Raw genomic sequence first — 16,639 nt, forward strand, 5'->3', positions numbered from 1 at the left:
CTGCAGAGCCCATGGGAGTGCCAAGAATTTGTTAGTAAAAAGTTTCACCAAAGGAATTTTCGAAAATGGACACATTGTAGGCATGAAAGAGGCCGGTCTTGGTTTACCGGCAATTTCACGAAGAGTTAAAGCTAATCCATCAACAGTGTTAAAATATTGAAAGAGGTGGACCAATGATGAGAATTATTGGCGTCGTAGAGGATATGGACATCCTAAAATATTGCAAGATTGCAAAGAGTACCTACTTGAAATGGGCTTGAGAACTTATGGTCCACTTTTGGTGTTACCTTTGACACCAAAGCATTAGGCTCAACGCTTAGAATGGTGCAGGGCTCGGCAAAACTTGAAGGTTTAATGGAATTTTGTCTGCTTTAGTGATGAATCTAGGTTTTGTTTGGATGGTTCTGATGAGCACCTAAGGGTAAGACGTTTTCGGGGTGTGAGATGAAATATAGACTTGGCTGTTGAACGTCATACAGCAAGACAATGAAGCATTTTTGTATGGGGTGCTATATATTGAGGAAGCAGATTACTTCTAGTTCGTATTAACGGCACTCTGACAGCTCGGTCATATATTGTTGAAGTAATGCAATAGCTTTTACATCCCTACCTACAAACCATCCCAAATGCGATCTTTCAACAGGAAAACGCAAGACCTCGTATTGCGCGTGAAACTATGGATTTCATACAAGAATCGGGTAGACAGATTTTGGAATGGCCATCAAGATCAGCTGATTTGCCACCTACCCAAAATGTGTGGGATAAGGTAAGTCGAATCTTCAATCGATTGCCAGGTCCTCCAAAAAACTTGAAGACCTGTGGCATGCCATAAGATCAATCTGGATGAGTATTCCGCAATATGATATAGATCACTTAAATCGACCACTAACCCATAGAGTAACTCAGCCGATAGGAAATAAGGGAGGACCCACCCTTTATCAATTTTTTTACAAAAATGACGTTTAATTTTCAGACCCTACTTGGGACACAAATAGACATGAAAGATGAAATGTATACGAACTACATAGAAGAGAATGAAGTAGAGAATGGAGTAGAAGCTCCAACCATGGAGAGTATAGTATGCCCGATCTATAGAAAAGGAGACAAACTCCAGTGCAAAAACTACCGTAGAATTTCTCTACTATATACAGCATATAAAGCCCTCACATATATTATAAACCAGCGGCTCCAACCACTGGCAGAAAATATTATTGGAGAGTATCACACGGGCTTCCGACGGGGCAGATCGACACTGGATCAAATATTTACAGTCAAACAGATCTTGGGCAAATTATGGAAACACGACATTGATGTTCACAAAGTCTTTGTAGACTTCAAACAGGCGTACGACTCAGTCAAAAGGAACAAACTCTACAATATATTGGCTGAATTGGCAATACCACACAAGCTAATTAGACCCGTTAAAGCCACAATGAATAAAACTCAGGCATGTGTACGAATACAAAACCACCGAACAGACTTTTTCAAAATTTCGCAGGGACTAAAGCAGGGAGATGGGCTGTCCCCAACTTTGTTTAACCTGGCACTGGAGTATGGGGTTAGGCAAATGCAAACTGGACGAGGAAACCTACTGACCAACGGAACGGTTCAACTGGTCGGTTATGCCGATGATATTAATATTATAAGTAGAACATCAACAGGAGAACAGGAAACATATGCAGAGTAAAAAACGCAAACAAAAATGATAGGTCTGGAAGTTAACACAGAAAAAACAAAAATAATGATACAGACGAGAAGAAATATAGTCCCACAAAACATTATACATAAAAATGACATTGAAATGGTTGGAAAGTTTACATACCTGAAAGTAGAACTATATGCCGACGCGCGACGGATCACAAGAGGGAGAAATACGGAAGAGAATAAAGCAGGCAAACAGAGCTTATTTTGCACTTTCCCATATACTTAGGTCTAAACATGTCCACCGAAATACAAAGATGAGAGGTAAAAGGTACAATTTTCAATCCTAACAGCAACATTTAGAATATTTAAAATATTAGTAAAAGATTTTTAAATTGAAAACTTATTGGTCCATTTCCTTGGTGACACCTCCAAGGCTTCTACAATATGCAAGCCAGATGGATGCTGCAGTGAAGACAAAGGGGAAGGAATTCTACATACACTATGCAATTCAAAACTCCCGTCTGCAGCTTCGTAAAGTTCCAACGGAAAATGGGCCTAGTTACTCTATAGGAGTAATACTATAATTACGTAAAGGTCGTAAAATTACGACCTCTTTTATTCCCAATAATCCAAAAAACCTAAAATAATGTCTACCCGGGCCGAAAAAATTGATTCTTATAATTTGCTAATTTTTTTTTTAATAAATGTAGCAATAACTTCGAAACTATGGCATTTTGGTATAGGAAATATAACATGAAAAATGATCAGTATTTCTTAAGGACTTCAAAACGCAAAAAAATATAGGGTGTTCTATTTAAAATAAGAAAGTTCATTAGATTTCCAGAAAAACGGAAGATTTGCCAACAATGTAATTATCAGTAGTAATTGCACAAGAGCTCTGAAATTATTGAATTTTTCCCGAGTGACACTTTGACAGTTTAAATTAAGGCGAGTGAAATTATGTCAAAGTGTCACGAGAGCAAAAATTATATATTAATTTCAGAGGTCGAGTGCAATTTGTTGCGATTATTTCATGAATAAAACTGTTCAAAACCAAAATTTTATTGTAATTTATTTATGTAAGTACCATTAAACACACAGTTTTTATAAATATTTGACGATTGAAAGTCATCACTTTTATAATTTTTAAAACATTAATTATTGTCATTAATGTCACTGAATGTATTTTTTCGTAGCAACGAAGGGCATCTGACGTAATATACTTAACGACGGGAGATTATCAAAAATTATCGATTTAATTCAGATTTCTGTAGCTTTCTATTGCTCACAATCTCCTATGAATGAAATAATCGTATATAATATCACAAGAGAGCAAATTTTGCCGGCAATATTTTCGACTGGTATGAAAGTTTGTTGCCTGGCAATTTTCGCGAATTAAATTTTGACTTAAATCACGAGACGTCAGTCGAGTGATTTTGTCAAAATTTCATAAGCGAAAATTACCAAAAGGCAACGAACTTGAATGAAACCAGGAGAAAATTTTGCCGGAAATAATTTTCTTTCGAATGATATTCGACAAGACTATTTCACGAGACAATTAATGCACCATATCAACGAAATATAATCTTTATTTATTTGTTATTACCAGACACTTTCGTGACGGATCTGTCATAATTTTGTCGCTGAGATTTCACGTCGTTAAGGAGTTTTGTCAGTAGGAAAAGAAGCGTTGCTATGCCGTTTTATCAGTTAAAAACAGTCCAGTGAAATAGTCACTATAATATCGGCCGCATTAGAACACCCTTACTCACCAAAATTTACAAAAGTATTTCAAGCAGTTTCCAAAAAATTACCGTGTTTCCATACTTTCTCGCTACCCTGTATGTACTCTTCATTGGTAACGATGAATTTATTAGTTTTCGAGATATTTGAAGATAAAATGAGACGGCACAGTCATTTTGATTAATTTATGATATGATTCATTTGCTTAATATTTAAAAATTATTTGTACCCAGTACTTTAATAGTTATTTATGATATAAGTGTTAAAAGTACACGTTTAAGGCACGCATGTAGAAGTTTGAATGAGCGAAGCGAGTTCTGTAATTCACGTGAGTGCCTTAAAAATGTACTGTTTAACACGCATATCATACAATATTTTTTCAACAAACGTAATTACAGGACAACATCTAGAAAAACTTCTACTTGAACTTGACTGACATTCCATTTTTATATTTTTTTGACATTACATCAAAATTGCGTATACAGTCAATACGAACTGCAGTGCCTTAAAATTTTTAAATCAGTAGTGCCTTAAAGTAGCATTTTTAACGCTCGTATGGAGTGCTAAAAATTGCATTTTTAATACGGTTGTAGAAAAAACTATTTGACGTATCCTTATTTATCATACTTGGCAGAAACTGTAGGAACTGTACGTACACGCGACTAAAATATATAAGATAATCGATTCTGGCTACTACCAGAGGGGTACGACAGGGAAAAGTGACTGGTGGACCCTTCCCAATTTCTACGACACTGACGGAATTGTTATGTTAGTGTTATTTTTAGATTTTCCAATACTCTGTATGTAAATAATGTACCTACTTATCATTAGTAACGATAAAATCATTAGTTTTCGAGATATTTGAAGTTAAAAATGAAGCGACATAATATATTAATCAAAATAACTGTGCCGTTTCATTTTTAACTTCAAATATCTCTAAAACTAATGACTTTATCGTTACCAATGAAGAGTATATGATTTACATAGAAAGTATTGGAGAATCGAAAAATTGCCATAAAATAGTAATTCCCTCTTCTTCTTCTTAAAGTGTCGTCTCCTCAATGGAGGTTGGCTACTAAAATTGCAAACTCTTCTCTGTCTTCAGCTGTTCTTATCAGCTGTTCAAATTTTAGCCCTGTCCATTGTCGGATGTTTCTGATCCACGATAGTCTTTTCCTCCCTAGTCCTCTCCTTCCTTCGATTTTTCCTTTCACTATAAGTTGAGCGTATTGGTACTTATTATTTCTCAGTATGTTGCCTAGGTATGATGTTTTTCTAACTTTCACTGTGTTGAAAAGTTCTCTGGCCTTGCCTATTCTATGCAGCACTTCTTCGTTTGAGGTATGCGATGTCCATGAAATTTTGAGGATTCTCCGGTAGATCCACATCTCAAAGGCAACTTATTTACGGTTGATGTTTTAAGGGTCCATGTCTCAACTGCATAGAGAAGAGTCGACCAGACGTAGCATTTGGATAAACGTAGTCGAATTTCGAGTTTTATTCGAGAATCACAAAGCAGTTTTTTGATTTTTTCGAAAGATTTTCTGGCCTGTTCTATTCTCGATCTTATTTCTAGATCAGGATTTAGGCTGCAAGCGATCCAACATCCCAAGTACTTAAATCTATTGACTTGCTCTAAAATGTGCCCATTTATTGTGCAAGGTTGAGGTTCGTTTTGGTTTTTTCGGATTGACATAACTTTGGTTTTTTTAATATGTATTTTCATACCAAATTGCTCACAGGTCGAGTTGGTCTTGTCGATGAGTCGTTGTAGGCCCAAGTCGGAATCCGCAATCAACACCGTATCATCGGCGTATCTGATGCTGTTGATATTTACACCATTCACCTTGACTCCATCCTTGGAGTCCGCCAGTGCCTCAATAGAAACTCAGAGTAAATATTAAACAGCAGAGGCGACAGAACACATCACTGGCTAACTCTCCTCCTAATTTCTACTTCTGCGGATGTGGAACCTTCGATCCTAACTCTGGCGTTTTGGTTCCAGTACAAGTTTTTTAGTAAGTTTATGTATTTTCCATCTAAACCGACTTCTTGCAATCGTTCTAATAGTAGGTCATGTCTTACTCTATCAAATGCTTTTTCGAAGTCAAGCATATAAATATATTTTTCTGTTGGTCGTAGCATTTTTGGGCGAGAACTAGTAAATTGAAGAGGGCTTCTCTCGTTCCCATGCCGGCTCTGAATCCAAACTGATCGTCTCCGATGATTGTTTCGCACTTTCTATAGATACGATTATGTACGATTTTTAATAGGACTTTTAATGCATGACTCATAAGGCTTATCAATCAGACGGAACTCATTGCAGTGTTGTGGGTTTGGCTTTTTCGGTAGTGGGATGAATATTGACTCTAGCCAGTCTTGGGGTATTTTACCTGTATTATAAATGCGATTGAATAAAAGGACAAATATTTCGATATTTTCTTCGCTGATTAATTTTAACGTTTCTGAGTATATTCCATCTGGACCTGGGCTTTTATTTGTTTTGAGTTGATTAATTGCATTTATAATTTCAGATTTCAGAATTGCTGGCCCTTCGTTGTTATTTTCCAATTTTGGTTCTTCTCGTATGTCGTGACAAAGAATTTTAATATAGTTTTCCCATTCTTTCAGTTTATCTTCTGTTGATTCTAGCAGTTTGCCATCCGTGTTCAGCGTGGTGTGAAAAGTTGTTCGCTTGGTAGTTGATGTAAACTCTTTTACCTTTTTATGTAAATTAAAAAAATCGTGTCTTTGTTGCAGTTCTTCTATTTCGACGCATTTTGTTTCCAGCCATTTCCCTTTTGTTTTGGTTATTTTTTTCGGATTATTCTATTTAGTCTTTTGTATTCTCCATCCTGGTCATCTTTTCCTTTAGATTCTCTTCGTTTATCCATTAATTGCAAAATCTCATCTGTCATCCATTCCTGTTTGTTATTTCTGGGTGATACTTTTAGATGTTTTCCTATTACATTGTTCATTTTTGTTCTTTAATAGTTTCCCAAAGAACGTTTATGTCATCGGACTCGATAATTCTTTTGTGGTCAATATTTCCTAAACTTTTATTTAATTTTTTATTTACTGTGTGTTGTATGGTGTCGTTTTTCAATAATCGGATGTCTTGTTTGTGTTGAGGTTTTTGTTTCTTTATTAGTTTCCATCTTGCGCGCACTTTTACGACAACAGGATTATGATCAGAATTGATGTCAGTTCCAGGATATGTTTTTGCACTGATGATAGCGTTATGATATCTTTTGTTGACCAATATGTAATTTATTTGGTTACGGATTTGTCGCTACCATATTGTGTTGTTGGCAGAATTCGGTCATTATCTCTCCCCTGTCGTTCCTTAATCCAAGTCCGAAATCTCCAATCAATCCAGATACCTTTTCTCTGCCCAACTTAGCGTTAAAGTCACCTAAGATAAATGTTATGTCTCGTTTTTTGGTCATCTTTATAAGTTTTCCGCATCAGCATACCACGCTTCTAGCTCTTCTATGGGTTTATCGGCCGTAGGGGCATAAGTCTGAAAAATGTTAATATTTACTGGCTCTCCGGATAGTTGAATAAGTAGATATCGGTCCGAAAATGGCACAAAGTTTGTGACGGCATTATTATATTTGTCTTCTAAAATTACTCCAACTCCGTTACCATGAGCCGGATCATTATTACCAGAGTAATAGAAAGTTTTGTTCATGGTTTTAATTTTACCTGAACCTGGCCGTCTAACTCCACTCTGTTATGTTCGTGTAAAACTCCCTTAACCATGAATGTAGGTTGGTACTACTGTCATCTGAACGACAGCTGTCACATACTTAATACTGGGATAGAAAATGGAAACCATGTGCATAATTCTTTAAAATAAAGTATTTTACATCGAGTATTATTTCATTACAAATACTTACGTCCTTTAAGTACAAAGGACTTGACATTTGGCGACGAGGATAATGGATACAAATATTACAGACACTACATCAACTACAACGTTCCAACTACAGCCGGTACAAACACGAGTTCCTCGACTACAAATGCGATAGTTGCACCTGCTACAGCTCCAGTAATGTCTACACAAGTTTCTACATTCCAGTTTTCCGTTGAACCTTTTAACCAGACAGCTACAAAATGGTCCAGGTGGGTAAAACGGCTGGAAGGAGCATACAAAGTTTTTAAAATTCCAGAGGAAATGAAATTGCCCTATTTACTACATTACATGGGGTCGGAAGCATACGATACACTGTGCGATAAACTAGCTCCAGAGGTCCCTGAAGACAAGTCATATGAGGATACAGTTAAGTTAATGGATAATTTTTACAACCCTGCACCACTTGAAATTGCTGAAATATTTAGGTTTCAATCAAAAAGACAAGCAGAAGGCGAAAGTATACAAGAATACCTACATTCTCTACAGAAACTTGCCATAAACTGCAACTTTTCCACATATTTAAAAAGTGCTATACGAAATCAGTTTGTTTTTGGTTTACAGTCAAAGAGGATTCAAGCCAGACTATTAGAAACAAAGGGATTGGACTTGGACCGAGCCGTAGAAATTGCAGCAAGCATGGAAACTTCAGAAAAGGATAGTAATCAATTTTCTCACAACAATAATTACAATCAGGCTAGTATAAATGTTTTAAATGCGAAAGCAAAAAGTTTTCATAAAAATACAAACACTAGTAAATTTAATGATAATAATACAGTAAATAATCATAGTAGCTCTCCTAATAATACTTTTACAATGTCAAATAACCGTAATAGGGCTTGTTATAGATGCGGAGACACCTCGCATTTAGCCGATAAATGTAATAAAAAGCATTTAATCTGTAACTTTTGTAAAAACGTCGGACACATTCAAAAAGTTTGTTTAAAGGCACAACAAAATTCACACAGGCAAGTAAATTCAGTAAACTCTGCTCAAGAGGTCTTAAAAGTAAATGCTGGAAATTGCAAAGATAAATTTTTTATAAATTTAAAAGTGAATGGTAATATTTTAAATTTTGAAATTGATTCTGGCGCTGCTGTTACAATCATAAATAAAAATATATTTGAAAAATATTTTCCTGCATTACAATTACAAAAATCGGATGTTAAATTAACTACATACTGCAAAAATAATTTGAATGTTTTAGGTTTAGTTTCAGTGGAGGTTGAGCACCAGGAATTAAAGCACACTCTAAAGTTGTATGTGGTGGATGGTGATGGCTACTCACTGGTTGGTCGAGAGTGGATACATGCTCTGGAAATCAATTTACATCAGGTAAATACAATTCTACATGAAAATTTTGAAATTGCAACTTTGTTAGATAAATATAAACATTTATTTGAAAAGTCAGTTGGTGAAATAAAAGGGTTAGAGGCTGAAATTTATCTAAAACCTGGTACTAAAGCAAAATTTTGTAAGGCCCGTCCTGTAGCTTTTGCATTACGCCCTAAAGTTGAGGCAGAATTAGAGTCCTTAGTAAATCAGGGAGTCTTAAAGAAAGTAGCATTTTCGGACTGGGCAACTCCTATTGTTCCTGTAGTTAAACAAAATGGGGACATACGCATTTGTGGTGATTTTAAAATCACATTAAACCCTTGCATTGAAGTGGATGAATACCCTTTACCTACACCAGATGACCTACTTTCCCAATTAGCAGGTGGGGACAAATATACAAAAATAGATATTACGAAAGCTTACTTACACTTGCCAATAAAAGATGAAATGAAACATTTACTTACATTAAACACCCATAAAGGTTTATTTCAACCAAATCGATTAATGTTTGGAATTGCTAGTGCTCCTGCCAAATGGCAACGTTTAATGGAGCAAATGCTACAAGGAATAGATGGTATTTCAATATTTCAGGATGATATAAGAATTACAGCTCCAAATAATACCTTACATTTACAAAGACTTGAACAAGTTTTAAAGAAATTATCTGAACATAATTTACATATAAATTTGGATAAAAGCGAATTTTTCAAAGACGAGATTGACTACTGTGGATATAAGATGAGTAAAACGGGTGTGTCTACTAGTGCAGATAAGGTAACTGCAATTGCAAATGCTCCAATACCTACAAACAGAACTCAAGTTCGGAGTTTCTGTGGCCTAATTAATTATTACAGACGTTTTTTAAAAGATACTTCTACAATTTTACAACCATTAAATAATTTACTTAAAAAGAATGTCAATTTTAAATGGTCGAATACTTGTCAAACTGCGTTTGACAAAGCAAAAAAACTCATTTGTTCTAGAAATGTTTTATGTCACTATGACCCAAATTTACCATTAGTCCTAGCAACTGATGCATCACCCTATGGGGTAGGTGCAGTACTTTCACATATCTTTTCAGATGGTACAGAGAGACCCTTACAGTTTGCTTCTCAAACTCTTACTACTACACAGCAAAGGTACTCACAAATAGACAAAGAAGCTTACAGCATAATTTTTGGAGTAAAAAAATTTTACAATTATTTATGTGCTAGGAAATTTACTTTGCTCACTGATCATAAACCGTTAGTTCAAATTTTTGCACCTGATAAAAGCCTACCAGTTTTAAGTGCAACAAGAATGCAACATTATGCAATTTTCTTACAAGGTTTGAATTATGACATTCGTTACAAAAATACAGATTCTCATCTCAATGCTGACGCACTTTCACGTCTACCTATAAAATCAGAACAAAATTTCACACATGATGAGCCAGATATTTTTGAAATAAATCAAATTGAAACTTTGCCTACAAATATTAGAGATCTAGCTTTTCATACAAAAAATGATCATACCTTAAAAAAATTACTTGTTGGGTTAAAAACAGGAAAACCTGTTGATAAACGATTTAGCTTCAATATAAATCAAGCTGAATTTTCATTACAATCTGATGTTATTATGAGAGGACAAAGAGTAGTTATACCTACTAAATTGAGAAATAAAATTTTGACAGAATTACATACTGCACATTTTGGAATAGTTAGAATGAAATCTTTAGCTCGTAGTTATTGCTGGTGGCCTCACATAGACCAGGATATTGAGTCACTTTGTAAAAATTGTTTAGAGTGCAATAAGCACAAGAACAACCCAATTAAAGATAATTCTCATATATGGGAGCCACCAAAATTTTGTTTTGAACGAGTGCATGCTGATTACGCTGGACCTTTCAATGGAGGTTATTATTTTATATTGGTAGATTCCTTCAGTAAATGGCCTGAAATTCATTTTACAAAAAATACTACTACAAAAACTACTATTGAAATTTGCCGAAAAATTTTTACAACTTTTGGTATTCCTAAAGTTTTTGTTACAGACAATGGTAGACAATTTGACTCTCATGAGTTTAGAACTTTTATGAAAGATAATGGAATTACACAAAAATTTACTGCACCCTACCATCCTGCAACTAATGGACAGGGAGAGAGATATGTCCAAATACTAAAAAAATGTTTAAGGGCTATGCGAAGTGAGGGAAATGACAGGGAGTTTGAATTATGTAAGCTACTTATGCAATACCGCAGAAGCCCACATACAGTTACAGGTAAAAGTCCCTCAGAACTTATGTTAGGAAGACAAATAAGGAATAGATTAGATTTACTTAAACCTTCATGTAGTGATAGAGTTACCTATACTGATATGAGTCTAAGAAACTTTGATATAGGAACTAGGGTTTCCGTGAGGGATTATTTTCATTCTAAATGGCAATTTGGCATTATTGTACTCAGATTAGGGTTATTGCATTATTTAATTCAGTTAGATGATGGTAGAACATGGAAACGTCATGTAGACCAAATACGGCAAATTGGGGAATATACTCCATCTCAAAATAATCCAACATGTTACATTCCGGATACCATTACTCACAATTTGATTCCGAGGGAGGCATCAATTCCAGAGCACAGTGTCTCACCACCACCTACCGAAGTGATTACTGATGAATCCGAAATTTCAAACAATATGGAAAGTTCGAATAGTGTACCTGGGGCTCAAACTGAAACTGAGGAACCCATTTTAAGGCGTTCCACTAGAGTAAGGAAACCTGTTACCAGACTGAATTTGTAAGTACTTTTACTTCTAGTTAACTTTTGTAATTCATGGTCAAGGGAGGAGGTGTTATGTTCGTGTAAAACTCCCTTAACCATGAATGTAGGTTGGTACTACTGTCATCTGAACGACAGCTGTCACATACTTAATACTGGGATAGAAAATGGAAACCATGTGCATAATTCTTTAAAATAAAGTATTTTACATCGAGTATTATTTCATTACAAATACTTACGTCCTTTAAGTACAAAGGACTTGACACACTCAAACTCATTAAGTGCGTTCGCGGGTGCCTGTCGGCGACTAGTCGGCGACAAATTAGCAGCAAAACGCATGCGCACTTTAAAATGATATAAATAATATCGTTAATAGATAAATATACAAGGCATATTTACCTAGTATAATTTAATAGTTAGTTATTAATATTAACTAAAAGTAAATATACCTTGTATATTTATCTATTAACGGTATTATTTATATTAAGTGAGGTTAGAAATTGTCGGCGAAAATTTGTCAACTGTACCCGCGAACGCACCTAATATCTGCAATCCTAAACGTTTCATCTCGTGGCATGCATTTGCGAGTTTTCCTGTTTCGAACATCTAACGTTCCATGTTGCAATCTTAAAGTTTGTATTCAAAATATTTAGACTATTCCTATTCCTTCCGGGGATTCTTCGCAACCCCTTGATCATCTAAGATCTGCCGGGGACTAGGGGCCATTTCTGTTTGTGCTTTCATTGTAGTTTTCTTGGGAAATATATACCAGAGTGGTTTCCCGTTGCCTTCTCTGGTTTGTATTTTAGCCGATCCTCTGGATACAGCCACTCTGGGCGGCTGATTCCCAAATTCTACCCCCGCCCCCAGTGGGCTACAATTTGGGAAGGGTAACCATTCTCTATCCCCTGTCGTACGCCTCTGGTAGTAGCTAGAAACGTTTGTTTATCATAATTTAGTACGATGTAAAGTAGCCACACTTTTTGACAAGTATGATAAGGATACGTCAAATAGTTTTAAAGTACTGTCTAAACTTATTTTTTATAAATAAAACACTCTGTAAGGAGCCACAATTATTTATGTAAGTGATTTGGGTTAAATCTTAATATTTTGAGGTCTAGAATCCACTACTCAGGGATTGGACATTCTTAATGATACTCCTTGTAGATAAATATTTGCCCTTTTAGGTGCTGCATTTTTTTGCCATCAGATATATACAGGGTGAGTCACCACTAACGGGACGGAAGATTAGAGCGAAATGGTAGAAGATTTGAAAAAAAATTAAATCAATAGTTTGTAAGTTGATAAAAGCTACATTTTAAAATAATTTTGAAATATACAGGGTGTTCCTCTAAATGGCGACGTATCAATGTTATATTTTTTTATGGAACACCCTTTTTTTTGTTGCATTTTTTAATTGTCCGCAAAAAAGGTATAGTTTTATATGGCGTCCCTATACCTATGTACAGAGTGTTCTGAGTTATGTTGACTTTTCTTCAAATGTAAAGTTTTAAAAGAAGGCTTATTCTCAAGTTATTTAAGAAAATATACAAAAATTAAAGTACTCGTATGTTATATATTAAAGTTTATAAAAAAGATCGACTCAGCCTGAATAAAATGAGTACCTTGTGCAAAACCAGGGGTAATAATAGGCGGTTGAAGCGTAGCACTGGTCCTGTTACCTTCCCTGTATACCGTAGGCCCTATATATAGCAGACAGACTACCCTGCTATAATCCCAAAGCTGCGCCTGCGGTATAAAAGGGAGACTATTATTATAAAAAATTAATTTTATATTTAAATAGTTGGATATTGTTTGGATGTATTCCATGATTGATTGTTATACATTTATTTACAGAGTATTCAAAATTTACAGTTTCATTATTGGATTATTAAATATGTCATATGATGCTTACTTTAAATAGAACACATGTATATTAATAAATAATTATAATAAACAAATTCGTCTCTTTCTAATGGTATATGAATGTCCTATACCAAAGTCTCATAGTTTTTGCGGAATTTGCAATTATTTATATTCTTAATCTGTAAATCGATTTTAAAACAAAAGATGCAGTTAATTAATGTCATTGTATGGCATTTTTATTTTATGACAGTACGGTCTGGTAATTATCAAAAATATAAACATCCCTGTATGATATTCAAATTTAATTGTTCCTAAAAATGAATAATCACGCTATCTACGAAAGAGTAGGCTTGGTATTTTGCGTTGGGGAATGTTTGGAAAATTGTCTCTTAGCTTCTAAAGTTTACGCTCAAAAGTATCCTGATAAAAGACACCCAAAAAAGGACGTTATTGAAAGATTTCTAAATAGATTCCGTGCTACTGGTAATGTTGCATACGAAAAGTTAAATAAAAATAAACCTGTTATTTGTGATAACATCAACGAAATTGATGTCTTGCGTTCTGTTACGGAGAATCCAAATACTAGTACGAGAAAAATTCCAGGTGAATTGGAAATCAATCAAACGAGTGTATGTAGAATACTTAATACACAAAAATATTAAAATTGACCATAGTTGTAGCGAGTTAAACGCAAAAAAACGTGATTTCACTTTTTTTTATTTTTATGGTACAATTGCGATTTTGACAATAGTCCCCACCTAAAATTTAAAATAAATTTCATTTTCGTTTTCAGCACCCTCGAAAATTTAAAGTATGAATAAAATTAGCCATTCACCCCTTCGTGGTTAGCATTTCGAAAACCAAGCGCTTTTTTGAGGGTGTCCCGCTCAAGTATAATGCTTGGGGCGGTATTCTTGGCGAGTACGTTAACGACCCGTATTTTTTTGACGAAAATCTGAATAAAACAACTTTCTTTAAACAAGACTCTTTAAACAATTTGACCGAGCTCTTGCTCATTTTTGACGCGATGTTAAGGACTACCTTAACAGAAAATTTAGAAATAAACGGATAGGTAGAGGCGATCCCTTTATTTTTGCAACTAGGTCACCAGGATTGACAAATATGGATTTTTTTAAATGGGGTTATATTAAAAATATTGTATGTTACACTTTCTACTACTCCTGATTATATGAAATTAGGAATTTCGAACGCTTTTGCGTCTATAACACCACCTGTGTTAAATAATGTAAGCAAATCATTTGAAGATAAAATCGCTTGTTGTATTTCACAAGAAGGCAAATATTTTGAACATCTATTAATTTGATAATTTTTTACACTTATAGTAAGTTGTGGTTCATTTTATATTATTTATGTATTTGTTTTAATAAAATTCTTTGTTTCATTGTCAAATAACTGTCAAAGTGTAGACTCACAATTTAAAGCTATCTGCATTTTAAAATTTAATTTAGGTGGTTTTAAAGTAATTTACCGTGTAATTTAAAACTAGTTGTATTCAACTCGTTCTTAAACTGTAGTGTTTATAAAAAAACTCGCATAGTGCTAGAAATTTGTTATTGTCCCCTATGGGGGATGATGTAGACTCGAGAACACTCTTAAGTGCCTCTAAAAACGATAGTTCAACTGAATTTGAGCATGGGAAAAAGTGGTGTCCAGTAGAATATTCAACGTTAATTCAGCTACGTATAATTTAGAAAATATTTTTGTTTATATAGGAAAAATTAATAACACCGATCTTTCTCGTATTCATCCAATCTCGATAGGCCATATTTGATAAATATAAGAAATTAGGAATTGCCAGTATCTTTCAAGTAAGGGGAATTAGTAGGAATAGGATTAAGGTACCTGTAAATCTTCTATACATGATGCAAATAATCTCATTAATAATCCTAAACTAAAGGAAGACAATTTAAGAGCCTTTATTCCGGGCCATTTATTAGAGAGCGAGGGTTTGATCCGTAACATTGACACTCAATTTGACAACGTCTACCTACAAGAAAATATAGAATCCCCTTCTTGTATATTAGATATTAAACCTATGCATCGAAAAGTTGAAAAAAACGGTATAATTGAATATGTTGCAAAACGATCTGTTATTATTTCTTTTGACGGTAATATACTGCCTCAGTATATTATTATCAATCGTGTTTTTTTGTCCAGTAGAACAATTTGTAGGTAGAGTTTTGCAATGCCATAGGTATTTGAGATACGGCCACATTTCAAAACAATGTAGAAGCTCTCAAAATGTATGTATTCGTTGTGGAGTTAATAAGGATGAAAATCACTTATGCGATGGTAGCAATAATAGCTGCATTTATTGCAAGAGTAATGAAGTAAAGAGAATGTTTCGGTTTCCAAAAAATGTCCTTCTTACCAAAAACAACAAAAAATTAAAAATATTATGGACAAAAATAAGATTACTTTTATAGAGGCCAAGGAAATTAATGAAAACTCGTACTCAGAGTCTTTAGGTCAAAACAGGTTTTCAATTTTATCCAACTACGATAAAAATTTTCCAAACATACAAAATAAAATTTCCTTATCAGCTGCACAATCTTCTTCCAATACAGCTATTAATTCTAATCCAACTTTTTACCAAATCTCGAATAACTATTCAGTTCCTAATAAAAAGAGGAAAGCCAAATCTTCCCCTGTTGTATCTTCTAACTATGTTCAGCCACCTCCCATGTTTAACTTTAAATTTGGACCATCTCAACCTCTACCTGCTAATCCACCCCGTCCCGCTTTTCAAAGTGGTGAGAGGGATAATCAAGATATTGCTCAAGTTGTGACTAACTTTGTAATTAGTTTTTTAAAAATATACATTCACTGGATGATTTGAAATCTTTAGATATCGAAATAATAAATCAAGAAATTACTTCTGTATTGGAGGGTACAAAAAATGTTAATAAATAATGTCCAGTGCTTTAAATAAATTTAAAACCATGCAATTAAATTGTAGAACTGCTGTCGCCAATAAAAACAGTCTAACACATTTTTTAAATGTAAATGATATCCATGTTGCTTTGTTGAGTGAGACATGGTTTAAACCCGGTAAACAATATAATTTTAAGGGTTATAAGATAGTTTGTCGCGACCGATATAACGGTTTCGCTGGAGTGGCTATACTTATAAAATCCATACATAGTTTTGTAGAAATTTGTATTACACAAAATTTTAATGACGATATTCTTGTCTGTGGAATCACTTTAAACTATAATAAATCTAATATTTTTTTTGCTTCAATTTATAGACCTCCAGATATTCGATCTACTTCAACAGACTGGTGTAAAATATTAGAACAATTAAAATATCCTTGCATTATAGGTGGTGATATGAATGTGCATAAGAGCTTGTG

At 34.3% G+C, this 16,639-nt stretch overlaps 1 protein-coding gene across 10 annotated transcripts in view; it reads right to left on the minus strand.

Moving 5' to 3' along the window:
- The window catches only part of LOC114330194 (adenylate cyclase type 5), a 1,795,244-nt gene that overhangs the window by 87,211 nt on the left and 1,691,394 nt on the right, over positions 1–16,639 (minus strand). The gene's annotated exons all lie outside the window — the stretch shown is intronic.

This window comes from Diabrotica virgifera, chromosome 1, assembly GCF_917563875.1.
Source record: "Diabrotica virgifera virgifera chromosome 1, PGI_DIABVI_V3a".
NCBI classification, from domain to species: domain Eukaryota; kingdom Metazoa; phylum Arthropoda; class Insecta; order Coleoptera; family Chrysomelidae; genus Diabrotica; species Diabrotica virgifera.